The 13579-nt window shown below is 35.2% G+C and overlaps 1 protein-coding gene across 4 annotated transcripts in view; it reads left to right on the top strand.

Annotated features, from left to right (window-relative positions):
• Positions 1–13579, top strand: part of FOXP2 (forkhead box P2) — a 406115-nt gene that overhangs the window by 117650 nt on the left and 274886 nt on the right. For all 4 annotated transcript variants that reach the window (XM_027880938.1, XM_027880943.1, XM_027880940.1 and 1 more), the window contains exon 3: positions 5050–5133. The gene's annotated coding sequence lies outside the window, so the exon portion shown is untranslated. The remainder of the gene's footprint in view (positions 1–5049; positions 5134–13579) is intronic.

Genomic DNA, 13579 nt, shown 5'->3' on the forward strand with positions numbered 1-13579 from the left:
CTTTATGCAGTTTGTACTAGTCAACCGCTCAGTGTGAGTGGAAGAGTCTGGGATATGGTGCATGTATCATGGCAGAAGGGTTAGGTGCTTTTTGACTCCTTACAGGAAATAACTAGACATATAACACAACCCAGGACGACCACCATATATGTGCTCTTATGAGATAATACTTTTTAAAGTTGTTCTGCATTCTCATCTGATAGTATTCCTGAGTCCCTTCTAATCACATCACAAGAGAGAAACAAATTGTAATTTTGGAAATATTTCAGAAGACCGCAGTGTCATTGTATTTGTGGTATTGTAGAATGAAGTATTTAGGAATAGTTCTTTGCTTTCATATTTGTTTATATTTTTCTCCCCCAATTACTGTAGGCTGTTGCAGTTTATTATAATAAGAAAATACAACAAATGGAAAGTGGTTTTCTTCTGAACTGTCTTACAATAAAATATGTGTTTTCAAAAGACAGACATGCCTGAAGAGAAAGTAAGGCATGGTGTCTGTGCACATTGGATAAATTGTTCAGGAATCTCCATGAATATGATATTGGTATTGTGCATACTTATAAGATTAGTGTCAGCACAGTTATCTATCATGTAAGGGCAAGTTAGACTTGCCTCGGGGGTGGTTTAGTCTGTATACCCAACCATTCAGACAACGCTGCTGTGGAGGTTTTGGAAGAAAAGAGGTGAGGAGGGATGATTTTTCCATTGCTCCCGGCTTCCCATTCATTGGTACTGTCTCCATTTTCTCCAGTGTGCTTTGATAAGTACATGTAATCAGTGTTCTATTAATCTTTATGATAAGTAAGACCTAAATGGAACAACATCCCACCCAGCCTCTCCCCACCAAGAGGAGTTATATGCAACCTGTGCATCAGTTACAATGTGAATGGGACATTGGAAGCAGATGATGTATTTAGCCCATGCTGACATTTCTTCTGTCACCGGGCAATTTCCAAGGCCTCTAATAGTAAATTTTTAATGATTTTTTGTAAATTTTATTATTATCCTTGGCTTATTTGTTTGCACAGTTACATGTTGTCTGGATTAATGTAGTATTGGTGTCTTGCTTAGCAAATTCCATGTTGTAAAAATTCAAGAATAATTTTTATGGTATATAATATAACTTTTATAAGTACAAAGCATTTGTTGAAAAATTTGAGAAATATGTAGTTGGGGAAAGTTGAGAGCTAAAGAGGCATTCAGGAGTTCATTATTTTTTCAGTTCCAGGCGAAAAAATATTTGCTTTTCCCACCACCACAGAACTTCTGTTTGGACACAATAATAATCTAAACCAGCCTTCATATGTTGAAGTAGTAACGTAGAGTAGTATGTAAAAATTGGCTAATGTGATCACAGTGGTATGAAGGTCTTTTCATAGGCTCATTTAGCTTTGGACTGATTATAACTATGGATTTATTCTGCATGTTCTTATTAATTATAACGGCATTCAGTAGTGCTCATCTGGTGTGAACTTTTGGGTATCATCCATCTCAGAAAGTGTCTAACAGTACTTGGAATCAAGAAGAAAAGTCTTTTTTACCTATTTTCAGTTCTGTAATTCCATAATATTCTTTAAAAATGCATATTTTTGTAGTGTAAATTAAATGACTTGAAGTAGCTTAAGTATAATTAAGAATACATGGTCTGATTATTAAGTAACTTTACACAATTTTTTAGTTATTTTAGAAGATTTACATTATAGGTTTTGTGTAAATGATTTATTTTCAAATATAATTCAGCATGTCCCATCGAGGTAGTGCAATTTATTACTTGCTCAGAAGTCTTGTTGTGAATTAAGAATTTTGTTTTCAATTATGTTAGGGCTATATCATAGAAAGATGGAAGGACTGATACCAGTGAATGTCTGTGTCTTTAAAATAATAGTCCCTCTAGCAAGTACTTCTTGCTTTACCAAAACCAGTTGTGTCTTTTACCCAATCTATCTGATTCGAAACAAGTATGCCTAATAATAACTTATATAGATAGCCCTCAACCATGTTCTAAAATTTTCCTGAATGTTTGGTGATTAGTGCTTCGTTGGGATACAAATACTCACTTAAAGCAGTAATGCAGTTTGAACCATATGTACTATAGAAGATAAGTGAACAAGTAGGTCTGACAGGAAATAGAGACACATCATAACAACTTGATCTATTCAAATAGTAGAACTGCAAAAGTGCTGTGGTGCAATTTGGTTTAGTGGGGTTATTTACATTTTTAAAAATATCAAAGGTCACCAGTAAGGCAGGATAATGAATAAGAGCATGTAGTCTCAAATCATAATGTTGTCATAGAGGCAGAATTCAAATGTATAACAGGTAAACTTACCTTAATGATTTGTGATCTAACATAAAATAAGCTAAGAGATAATTGCAGCAAGTAAAGGAATGAGGTAAAGGAAATGGCTTGCAGCACATGGGCATTGTGTTCATTTCAGTCAAGTTTCAAAGGAAAGTCTTCATCCAGGATAGAATTTGACTTTCATTTTGAATTAAATGTTCTAGTGATTTCTGACACAACCATGGCAATTAACATTCTGTCAGGATGCTTTTAAGGCTTTGGTTAGCAAGTTCTGTGAATTTGATTACACATTTTTAAGTTTCAGATGGAATTCAGATGGAATTGTTAGTTATTGAAGAATGGAAAGCATGTATCTATAAGCACTGTGAGAATGGGATAGGTAAACAATGACATTAAAGATCTGCCTGCTGGAGTTCTAGGGATGGAATATGCTGGCTTAGGTGGAGAAAAGGTAGAGAAATGTTATTGTTAAACTGGAATAACTCAAATGATTCAGGTCCAGGTTTTAGGATGCAAATAAAAATTAAAAAAAAAAAATCAATGTTTATAACAGAAGTAATATGATTTTTTTTAGGAGTCAGCTGCCTTCGTCAAGTAAACCACACTGGAATGTAGCATAAATGAAACATAGGTCAAAATATAAGTTTCCAAAGGTGAAAATTTGCACTGGTAAAAAGAAGTTGATAGGTAAGACCTGTGATACATCTGTCACATCTACTTTATGCTATCCTCACCACTCTGAATATTTCTTACTGACTTCTGAAAAAGTATAGAAATCCAAAAATAGACCAAAGATAAAATTTTAATCATCAAGACTAATGGTTATGGTTGTTTTCATATTAGGAATAATTACCAAAAAATATCATAATGAAACATTTTTTCTAAAAAGGCTATATCTCAGCAAAATAGGTCATGTTTTGATGTAAGATTTCATATATAATAACTATTATTGTTTTGGCTTTATTTCTGAGGTGAAGGCAAAATGTTATGTTTATTATAATCCAAGCTAAGAAACCTGATAATTTGAAAGTATTTTGTCATAATGAAATGTAGGAAAAAAGAGAAATACAGAATATTTGTGTTTGAGGCTTATGTATTAACATAACAGGTATTGTTGAAGAAATAATTGTAATGTGTATTTCTAGAATTCAGGTGCACAAGAAGCCTCAAAGATTCAAAGTTGCAATCTTTTAATGGGAAATAGGACAGTAAGGTGAATGCTTCTCTCTCAATCGGTTGGACATTTCCATTGTGGATACAGGGTGACCACATGACCATCAAGCAAAGTTTCATTGACACGTATTTTACTTTCCAACAACTTTTAAGAATTGCCACCCACCTTCACCTCCTCATATTTGCCTTAGGAACCTTACCTGTTTTTAACATTTTCTTCTCTTTTTTGCTTTGTATTAAGGGCTCATAAGATTTCCTTCTCATTTCCCAATGCTGTCCTACTGTGCAGGGGTTTCATGTAGTGTTTATTCCTCCAGCCTGTCATTCTTTGCTCTTCCTTCTTCACTTTCTCTACTACAGAGGCTGCCAGGTAGCTTTCAGTTTTCTAGGAACTTCGACCTTCCCAGCAGGTTTTGTTAACACTCTACAAACAAAGGAAGAAGTTAGAACTGCAGCTCTTTTAAATGGCCAAACATCTTGTAACAAAGTATGTATTAATAATGCCAGTTGGAACACTGATTTTTTTTCTTAAACTGTGGGAAAGCAGTCTTTTCTTTATAAAATTCTACATTCATTTTACTCTTTAGCGTGCTTCTGTCTGACCTTGTCAGCAAGAGAGAAGTGCCAAGAGGCACCATCGAGAGGCTGGTAGGATCTACTTCAGAGGTAGCAGAGGTTCAGGCATTAAGTCTGTGTCTATATTAGTAAATTAAGCAATGCTTGGAAATATTTCCAGGTCTCTGCCATGGTTTAGGTTTTTGCAAAGTAACATTGTTCCAGAAAATTCCCAGACATTTATTTGACCATCTCCATTAGACAATTTGTATGCAGCCCCTCTGTTTCGGACCATGTGTGAGTATACTAGCATAGATGTAGGTTTATCTCCGCCAGTTGATTTCAGGAAAGAGAAATGTGCTCAGGCATAGATGTAATCTAAATATTCTGTGGACCTGCATGTTCTTTATTTCTTCTGCCTTGTCCAGCTGTTCCTCTTCATTGCAGTCTTCCAGTCTCAGCTTCAAAGCTGGTTTTTTTTTTTTCTTTTTGCTTGTCCTTTTGTCCTTCCTAAAATACGTATACATTTAAATTTCATTGGCATGCTGTCTCCCAGCTTCTGTTTCTTCCTTCAGATGACCCTGTGAACTTCGTGATATTGTGTGCGGTTCCCTGTCTGGAACAAACTACTTCAGGGAAGCCTTCCTTTTGTTTGCCCTTGGGTACCATAATAATAAAAATAGAACAAAAATAGTAAGGCTAGAATTTGAGTGATGCCTTAACTGTCACTCTACTGCAAGACAGAAACTTGGTGAACAATTCTATTTCTTGTGGACTACATTTAGGCTGACTTTTTGTTAAGAGGATCTCTCTTCCAACTTGCTCGGTCTTTTAAACAGCTTTATGTCAAAATCAAAAAACTAAGTATTACAAATCCTTTGTTTTTCTTTCAGAATACTTGTGAATCAGCATATGCAGATCTGGCACTAACTAGAGGGAGTGATAATGCCGGTTTCTGTGTTGTTTTCATGAAATGATGTCTAAATAGCTGTAAACATTTCTCTCTGTTTTGTCAGGATGGTGGTACTGGAATTGATTTTGGACATCATTTCAGTTCAAGGTTGAAGTTAAAAGGTCTTTTTGAGTCTTAGAAGAAGTAGGTGAGTACAGGTCAAACATTACAAATCTTAACAGTTTGTTCAGTTTTTTTACTGTGGTTTTGTTTTGGTTTTTTTTTTTTTTTCCCCAACATGCTTTTCTTCTGGAATTGCTGTTCTTGCTTACCAATTCGTGTTCATCTAGCTGGTCTCTGCTTCCCCTGATTCACTGAGATGTATGACTGCTTGTGTTATGACTAGATAGCAGAGAATATTTAAATCATTTAGGTTTTCCCTACATGGTCTTTCAGCTTCTACCACGAAAAAGAATAAAAACATGGTTCTCTGACCAAGGTCTCTCGAACTCTGGAGCTAAGTTTCACTGTATAGTTTTGTTACATTAACTGCATTAGGAGTATAAAAATTAGGCTAATATGTTTAAAAAGCATTTTTAGTCTGTATTTCTTGTAATAAATTTTAATTTTAAAAAGCAAGATTAAATAGTAAAGAATCCCTGAGTTTGGATATTCCTAGTTTCTTGAAACTGGGATGATCTTTGTTCCTTTGGTAACCAGGAATATACCAGGATGTCAAGGACCATGAGTTTAAATCTTGTTTCAACTGCCTTGTGCGTTAACAGGGTGAATCTGCCTGTGGAGCCATACCATTAATGGGTATGTTATCACCTGTGGACTTATCATGCCTGTACTCACTGGCTTTGCTCCAGACCTTCTCAGCCATCTTCAGTGAATCATGTACAACTGGCTACCAGGTGTTTTTAACTTAGAGAGATCTGGAAAAGGAGATTCTGAAGGAATTTGTGTAAGATGAAAGTTTAGCAAGCCAGTCACATTTATTTCAGATTTTTCATACTTGCTATTCCAACAAAGAATTAATCTATGTATTGAATGTTGCAGTCATTCACATTTTACTTTTTCTACGGGGGTATAAAATTTTTTGAGAATATTCCCAGAATTTTCCAAATTCAAAATTTTAGGCAATATTTTTCCATATAAATTGCAAAATATGCTCAACTAGACCTGTTACTAAATTTTATAGATGCAGATTTCAACAGGGTACAAAAATCTTACTCATCATAATAGGGGTCCAGCTGCTTCTATGTCCACCACTTTTTCTGAAGGAAATATGTATTGTTTCCCTATATGCCATGTGCAGTGACTGCTAAGGCATTATGAGATGTTCCATAATATTAATATATCCATCTTAATGTATTGATGCCTCAGAAGGCCAAAAAAGATGAAGTAGTTTCAGAGGAGTTAATGATGGTGACATTAATTAGTTCTGAAACTATGTTTATTACAAGTTTTCTAAAGTTTCACCCTCTGGGAGGAAGCACAGACCTTTTTAACCTAATTCGAAGTAGTGCAAAACAAGACTGTCCTGGTATGTGTTTCACTGTGATTGTCTTTACTCACTGGGTAATAAGAAAGGAAAATTCCTTTATTCTGATTTAACTTCACCGTTTTCCGAGGACTTAAGGCACTGATCAGAAGGGTACAGTATGAATATGGTGAAACCAGAAAGAGAAGAAAGGTTAGCTGAAGTAGTGTTGTAAATCAAAGGATATACAGCACTACACAGGGAAACTAGATATTATTGACCTCATATGCAAATTTTTATATGACTGTATGTTTGTATGTAGTAATATGTTTGCAAAACAGTGGTTTTTCCTTTCATTACCCAATGGAGAAAACAGTAAAAAAGCTCTGATTTTTTTGCTGTCCATGCAGCAATGGAAATATGTCTGAATTTCTATCACATATTTGTAAACATCTGAATGGTGTAAATTGTACACAGTCATGTTAGACATTTTCTTCATAGACAGTGTCAGTATTCTGGCGAACTGTTCGGTTTGACAGAAACTGTGTAGTAACTGAAATCTGTTGAGCCAGCAAGAGAGTTTTATTTTTTAAAGGATATTTTTTCTGGAAGTTTACTATGTTCTGTACCAAATAATGCCAGAAATGCAGTAATAATGACTTGTACATCCATAATAGTTTGGCAGTAAAATTTTATTGAATTCCAGTATGTCTGAAACTTAAGGCATGTGAAGGAAAGTAACTGCTAGTCTCTTTATTATTTTCTTCTGTAACTTTAGGTTAAATGAAATCTATAAAAATGCTTTCTGTAAAGAAAGTCAAAATCTTTTTGGCCTTTTTAGCATTGCCCTCTGTTTCTTGCAGTATGTGAAAGTGGAGAGGGAATGTTTTGGTAGTCCAAGAGGAAACAGTAGTAAATTCTGTATTCTAGTTCTTCAGTATGTCATTTAGAATTGATAGTTTTTTAGGGCAGGATATGGTGTCTTTGCACTGATTAAAACCTGAGATTTGGACGTAAATGTAGTGATAAATATGCATAAAATAAAATTGCATTTACAAGTACATTTTTAATTATCAGAGAGAAAAATTCTGTCTACTTTTTGTCCTCTCAATGGAGCACTTAACTGTTTAGGAAAAAGATTTAGAAAACTGAATTAGAGTTGGAAAAACTGAAACCAAGACAAAAATCCATATTGGAAAAATGCGAAAGGAGAGAAAAATGTTCTATCTTTTACTGCTGATTTAAGTGGACAGTTTGGGGGACTGTTAGTGGTACATCTGCGTTTTCTGAGTTAATTAGGCTTTTAAAAAACACTAAATAAATCCTGGTATTAATTACTATTAAATTGATCTAATTCTTCTGTGTTGGCAGTTTGGAGAAGATTGTGCTCATTGCTATTTCTTTCTGATACTATAGGACTTTAAACATCATGACTCGTGCATGTGTTGTACATGTACACATTTTTTATACTACTAAATATTCAGTATATATATATGCTTATTTTGCATAGGGCAAGCATCATCATATTGTTAAATTAGTACAGAAGAATATCTCATACAGTTATCTTGCGGCTGAACTGAAATCCTCTCAAGAGCTGCATAAGGTCACTTTGCTGGTGACCATGTTGACAACCAGCATGTGAAACATATGATGTTTACATCAGCTGGGTAATGGATTGACATTAACTTTGTTCACAAAGAAGTCTAACCCTTCCCCATGTCTGGTCAGAAGGCAAATAAGTTTTCATAGTGCTGTAGGTGAATGGGAGGAGGATATATAGCATAATGCGGAAAAAAACCCGATGGTATGCAAGAAGTGCTTAGTTGGATATTGATTAGCTTTGTTTTCAATATAGTTTCTACCAGGAAGAATCTGAAACATAAACAGTACTTTACATTTTAATGGAATTGTATTAGAACAGAGACACTATGTATTGCAGAATTTTGAATCATCTTTCCAGGGTCATTGCATAGCTGTAAATTACTGATTTGGAGGGAATTTGGAGGCAGCTTTTGTCAAAAGTACTGTACATTGATAGAACAAAATTTGTGGCCTGGAACTATGATGCAGTAAATTTTGGATATGGTTATATGTAATATCAAATAATACATTTAAACTGGACAGCTTTTCTTTTCAGTTAAACATTAAGTATAGTCTTAATGGTCTGATCTGCTTTTTAGAGCCCATATCAAATATGAACTTGGATCACCTACTACAGAGTTTGTGCTTTGGGATGTATTTTGATGGCATCTAGGAGTGATGCCCCCACATTTGTTGGAATCAGACCTTAATGATGCTATCTTTAGAAATGAGTTATTGCTTAAATGCGCTGATTGTTTTTTGGTTTCTAGGACAGAAATGTTTAAGGAAAAAATAGTTGAAATCTGTTTTTTTTTCAAATAATTGTATGAAATGAGGAGAAGGTGTGCATCTCAATAATTTTATGATTCCTTTTTTCTATGTGACATGAGTGAGAAAAGTGAGAACTCTTAATTTTTAACTGAACTGAATGTGGGTTTCTAAATGTGGCCTGCTTGAAAACAGAGGACCATTACTGTAGTTGTCATGTAAAATGAAGTTGGAGTCTGAAGCTCCTTTTTAGCTGTCAGCTTTATTAAGGAGCTACTGGTGTGTCGAACTAGGCACACACATTATATAAGCAGTGTATGGTCGTGTCTAGGGGGAATTTTCTCTCTCTTCGCTGCTGCTTTATTAGGTTTCACTCACTCATTCACTGTTGCCCTGTCTAACTGCAGCTTTCTGGCTGCAGCTCACAGCATAGTAGGTCTAATGTAGATTGACGCCTTTGCCAGAGGACTGATTGAAACTTGTGTCTCATAGTTGCTAATGCTCACTCAACCATTTTATTGAAGATAAAGTAAATAAAATAGATTGCCATATGAGAATTCTCTGAAATCAAGTGGAATAATTTGACAGGTTTAAGCCCATGAAAAAACCAGAACAGATGGGAATACTATTTATGCACAATATACCAGGAAAAGGTGTCTGCTGGCAGACACCAGTTAAACTGTTAATGGCTTTTACCAAAATTGTAGTTGTTGAAAATATCATAATTTCCAATGGAATTACCGTTGGTGTTTAAGTGGTTGCTTCTCTCGAACAGTGGGACTGGTTTTAGTATAAGAGTAATGAATATGCTGATTTTATTTTCTTATTGCTTCTGATCTTTAAGAGACTGGTTAGTTTATTATTTGAGAAAATAATTCTGTGAAATAATGTAAATTAGATTATTTCTTTTATAGGTATTTAATTATCAGTAAGTGACATAATTTTTAATACTACAAATTATGTTGCTAAAATAAGCCCTGGCATTTCTAAAACTTACTGTACATTGATGCAGTAACAAAATGACCTGCTAAAGCTATTGTGACAAACTACTTGGAATAATGGTCAGCAAGACCCAAATATTCTTCACAACACTTGTATTTTGTAAAGAATTGCTGTAGATAAGCATTGTAGTATGTCTGTTATTTTTAGACATAATATATAATAATATGTGACTAAAGATGCAACAGATGACTCTTATTGTTTTATCTGGATAACAATGTGTATCGTCTTTTTAATCACACGAGGGGGCTCCTTACGAGTTGGATCACTTCTTCAAAAAGGCAAGACACACTGTATTTCAGTTTAGTACAATTAATTATGTCAAACTCCCTCAGAGTTTCCCATCTTGTTTGTATTTTTAAGGGCAAAAATTACTCTGTTGTGCTTATAATGCAGAGCACTGGCAGCAGGTCTTTTTTGTCTTATTACCATACTGATGACTGTGTATGTCTGGCCAAACTCTTAATGCTCTCAAAGCAGTTCCAGACTTGAAATTTCAACATTCAGTCTATGGTACTCTCTGTTCAATCAGTAGAATAAAAGGGTCATCAACAGCTTTGTCTTTCTGTGGGAGGGAACAAAGAAAGACACAACTCTACCACAAATCCCGCTTTTAACCCTTTCATTTTCTTTTTCTGAAATGAAGTTCTTGGAAAGTCTTGTCTTTTGGAGGCAACAGAGATCATTAATTTGATGAGATTTTAATTGCATATATAGAATTGCTTTGACGTTTTTCCCTGTTAGGAGATATAATATGAAGTATCCCTGCTCATTTCTGTGTTGCATAGTCTTTTCTCTCTCTCTTCGGTTTTTCTACTTAAGTTGGAAAGCCACTGTGCCATTACCACAGTCTTGAAAGGAAAATCTGAGACCTGTGAGTGCTCCAACATAGATTGATTTAGACAGAATAAAAGCTAATTTTATCAAGAGAAATAGAAGCCTCAAAGTAGTTTACTTTGAATTTCTGTAAAACTTAAGAAAACCAAATGTGGTTTGCCATATTTCTCAAAACAACTTATTTGTGCTGTTTTTCTCAGCATGGTATCTTATTTGACCACATCTATTTGCCTGTTACTGTTTCCTGTGTTCTCCAGCAACGTAGTAAAAAAATTATATGTATTTTTGAGATACTTTTGCAGTTACCTTATCTAAAAATCAGTCCATGATAAATGTGTTGAACTAGCTATTTTAAATCCTTATTTAAAAAAAAATAAATGTAGACAATACAGAAAGCAATTCAATACAAGTAACTGCATATGGAAGAAATAACATCACATCTAATTCCTGAAAATAAATGGGATCTTGAAAATGGAATAGATGTTTATTTGATTGCTTTGAGAGTTAGCCTCCCTAAAAAGCTGATTTTAAGTGAGTTTTGTATTTGGAAGTGATGCTTGTTAACTGTCTTGCAAAGTGATTTCTTCTTTTCTCTGGAAAATGCATTATGAGATCTAGCAAAGAAAGAGGTAATGATACTTTTTTAATTTGGGTGCTGTCATCCAAGAGCTGGGCAGAGATCACTGTCCCTTAGGAACTAGGTCTCAGAATTATGAATGTAGACTGTAAAAGAGCTATTTAGTGGTAATTGTTGTCAGTCACAGTGTGTAGGAGATAGGTCTTTACTGGTGATTTGATAGGCAAAACCACGCTTACCTGCATGAGATTTTTTTTTTTTCAAGTTCAGATGTTCACAATTTAATTTTTGAAGAAAGTTTTACTGCTTTTTCCAAGCTTGAGTCTTCTAGCGAAGCAAAATAGCAAAATAGGTTATGTTTTTGGTTCATCTGGTGGTTCTGGTCCTATGTCCAAATGTAAGCATGTAGATTTGAGTACCTATACGAAGATTCATTTAATTATGACCAATCCAGCAAAAGTTTTACAAAAGAAATATGAGGTATGTAATCCTAGGCTGCAAAATTACAACTGCTTGGTATAGTTTATACAATATATAGCGACTTCTTAAGAATTAGGTGTGGGACTTGGTACCTTAGTATGTACAAAATACAAATTTAATTCTAGAATCTATATAATTTGCTTAAGTATAGTTCTATAGGTAGCAACACTAATGGGAAACTTACTGTAATTTTAACTCAACGTTTTTATACTTGAAGGAGAAACTAAGTTAAATATTGGTTTAGATCTTTTGAGGTACATATAGATGTTCCTGTGCTCCTGTAGTTGAATTTGCAGCCTAATATCATACTGTATTGTTTGGGTGGAGTTATTTACTAGACATTTCAAATTAGAGCAGATGGATAATGTGCTATGACAAAGACATGTGACCTCTTGTCTTAAATGTTTTGCAGCTGATTTGAAACTAATATTTATTATCTGAACAGTGCATGCTACAATCAAGTTGGTGAATATTTAGCTTGTTTCCTTTCAAGATGGGAATCGTCTTACATGGCCATTTGCCATTTATTTTTACTTAGTTATCTGTTTACTCTAAGATAAATTTTCATGATGCAATAGGAATCTAGTTCTCCTTTTCCATCACTTATTAAAGAATATAAACAATATTATATACTGAATTTCCACTCAGTCCAGTCAAAGGCTTTTACTTTCGTTTTAGGTGGGTATACTTTTTCTCAGATTTGACCCTGAGATTAGCTCAGTTCTTAGAGCATGGTGCTGGTAACATCAAGGTTGTGGGTTTGATCCCCGTACGGGCCATACACTCAAGAGTTGTACTCGATAATCCTTAAGGGTCCCTTCCAACTCAGAATATTCTGTGAAATCCTTACTACTTCTTTAAAAAAATATAAGTTCAGGATTTTGAAATCTTGCATAAACATCCTCTTCCTCCACTAAACTGGAATTTTGCTTCTAAAATTCCTTCTTCTTCTTCTTACAAAAACAATAACAACAACAACAACAAACAAACAAACGAAAACCAACAAAAAATAAACAGGACAAACTTCTGAACTTTGGAACTTCTAAACTGAAATTTTGCCTCAGGCCAAATTTTTCTCTCCTGGTTAAGTGGTCTAAATGAATAACAGCACTATTACAGGCCGTACCGGTGTGCCGAAAGGCAAGCCAGCAGGGAAGACAACCAGCTTGGTTAAACAGGGAGATTCTGAAGGAAATCAGGGATAAAAAGAGAGTTTACCAACTATGGAAGAAAGGGCTGGCTACTTACAAAGAATTCAGGAAGACAGCTAGATCATGCAGAAAGAAAATCAGGGATGCAAAAGCGCAATTTGAAGTTAAATTGGCCACTTCTGTTAAGGACAACAAAAAGTCCTTCTATAAATACATTAATAACAGAAGGAGGGGCAAAGAAAACCTCCATTCTTTGATGGACTTGGAGGGAAACATAGTTAATAGAGATGAGGAGAAGGCTGAGGTACTTAACACCTACTTTGCCTCAGTTTTTACCAGTAAGACAGATGGCCCTCAAAGCAACTGGCCTCTGGAGCTGGTAGACAGAGATAGAAAGCCAAATAGCCCCCTTGTATTCCGGGAGGAAATAGTTGGTGACTTACTGAATCATCTGGATCCTCACAAGTCTATGGGACCAGATGGGATCCATCCTAGGGTGATGAGGGAGCTGGCAGAAGAGCTTGCCAAGCCGCTCTCCATCATCTTCCAACAGTCCTGGCTCACGGGGGAGGTCCCAGATGATTGGAAGTTGGCAAATATCACCCCAATCCATAAAAAAGGATGCAAGGCTGACCCTAGTAACTACAGGCCTGTCAGCCTGACCTCGGTGCCTGGCAGAGTTATGGAGCAGATCATCCTGTGTGCAATCACACAGCAGCTACAGGATGGACAAGGGATCAGACCCAGCCAACATGGGTTTAGGAAGGGCAGATCC

The sequence above is a fragment of the Empidonax traillii genome, unplaced genomic scaffold (genome assembly GCF_003031625.1).
Source record: "Empidonax traillii isolate 1590-97213 ecotype Southwest subspecies unplaced genomic scaffold, ASM303162v1 scaffold80:size1517328, whole genome shotgun sequence".
In the NCBI taxonomy this organism is placed as follows: domain Eukaryota; kingdom Metazoa; phylum Chordata; class Aves; order Passeriformes; family Tyrannidae; genus Empidonax; species Empidonax traillii.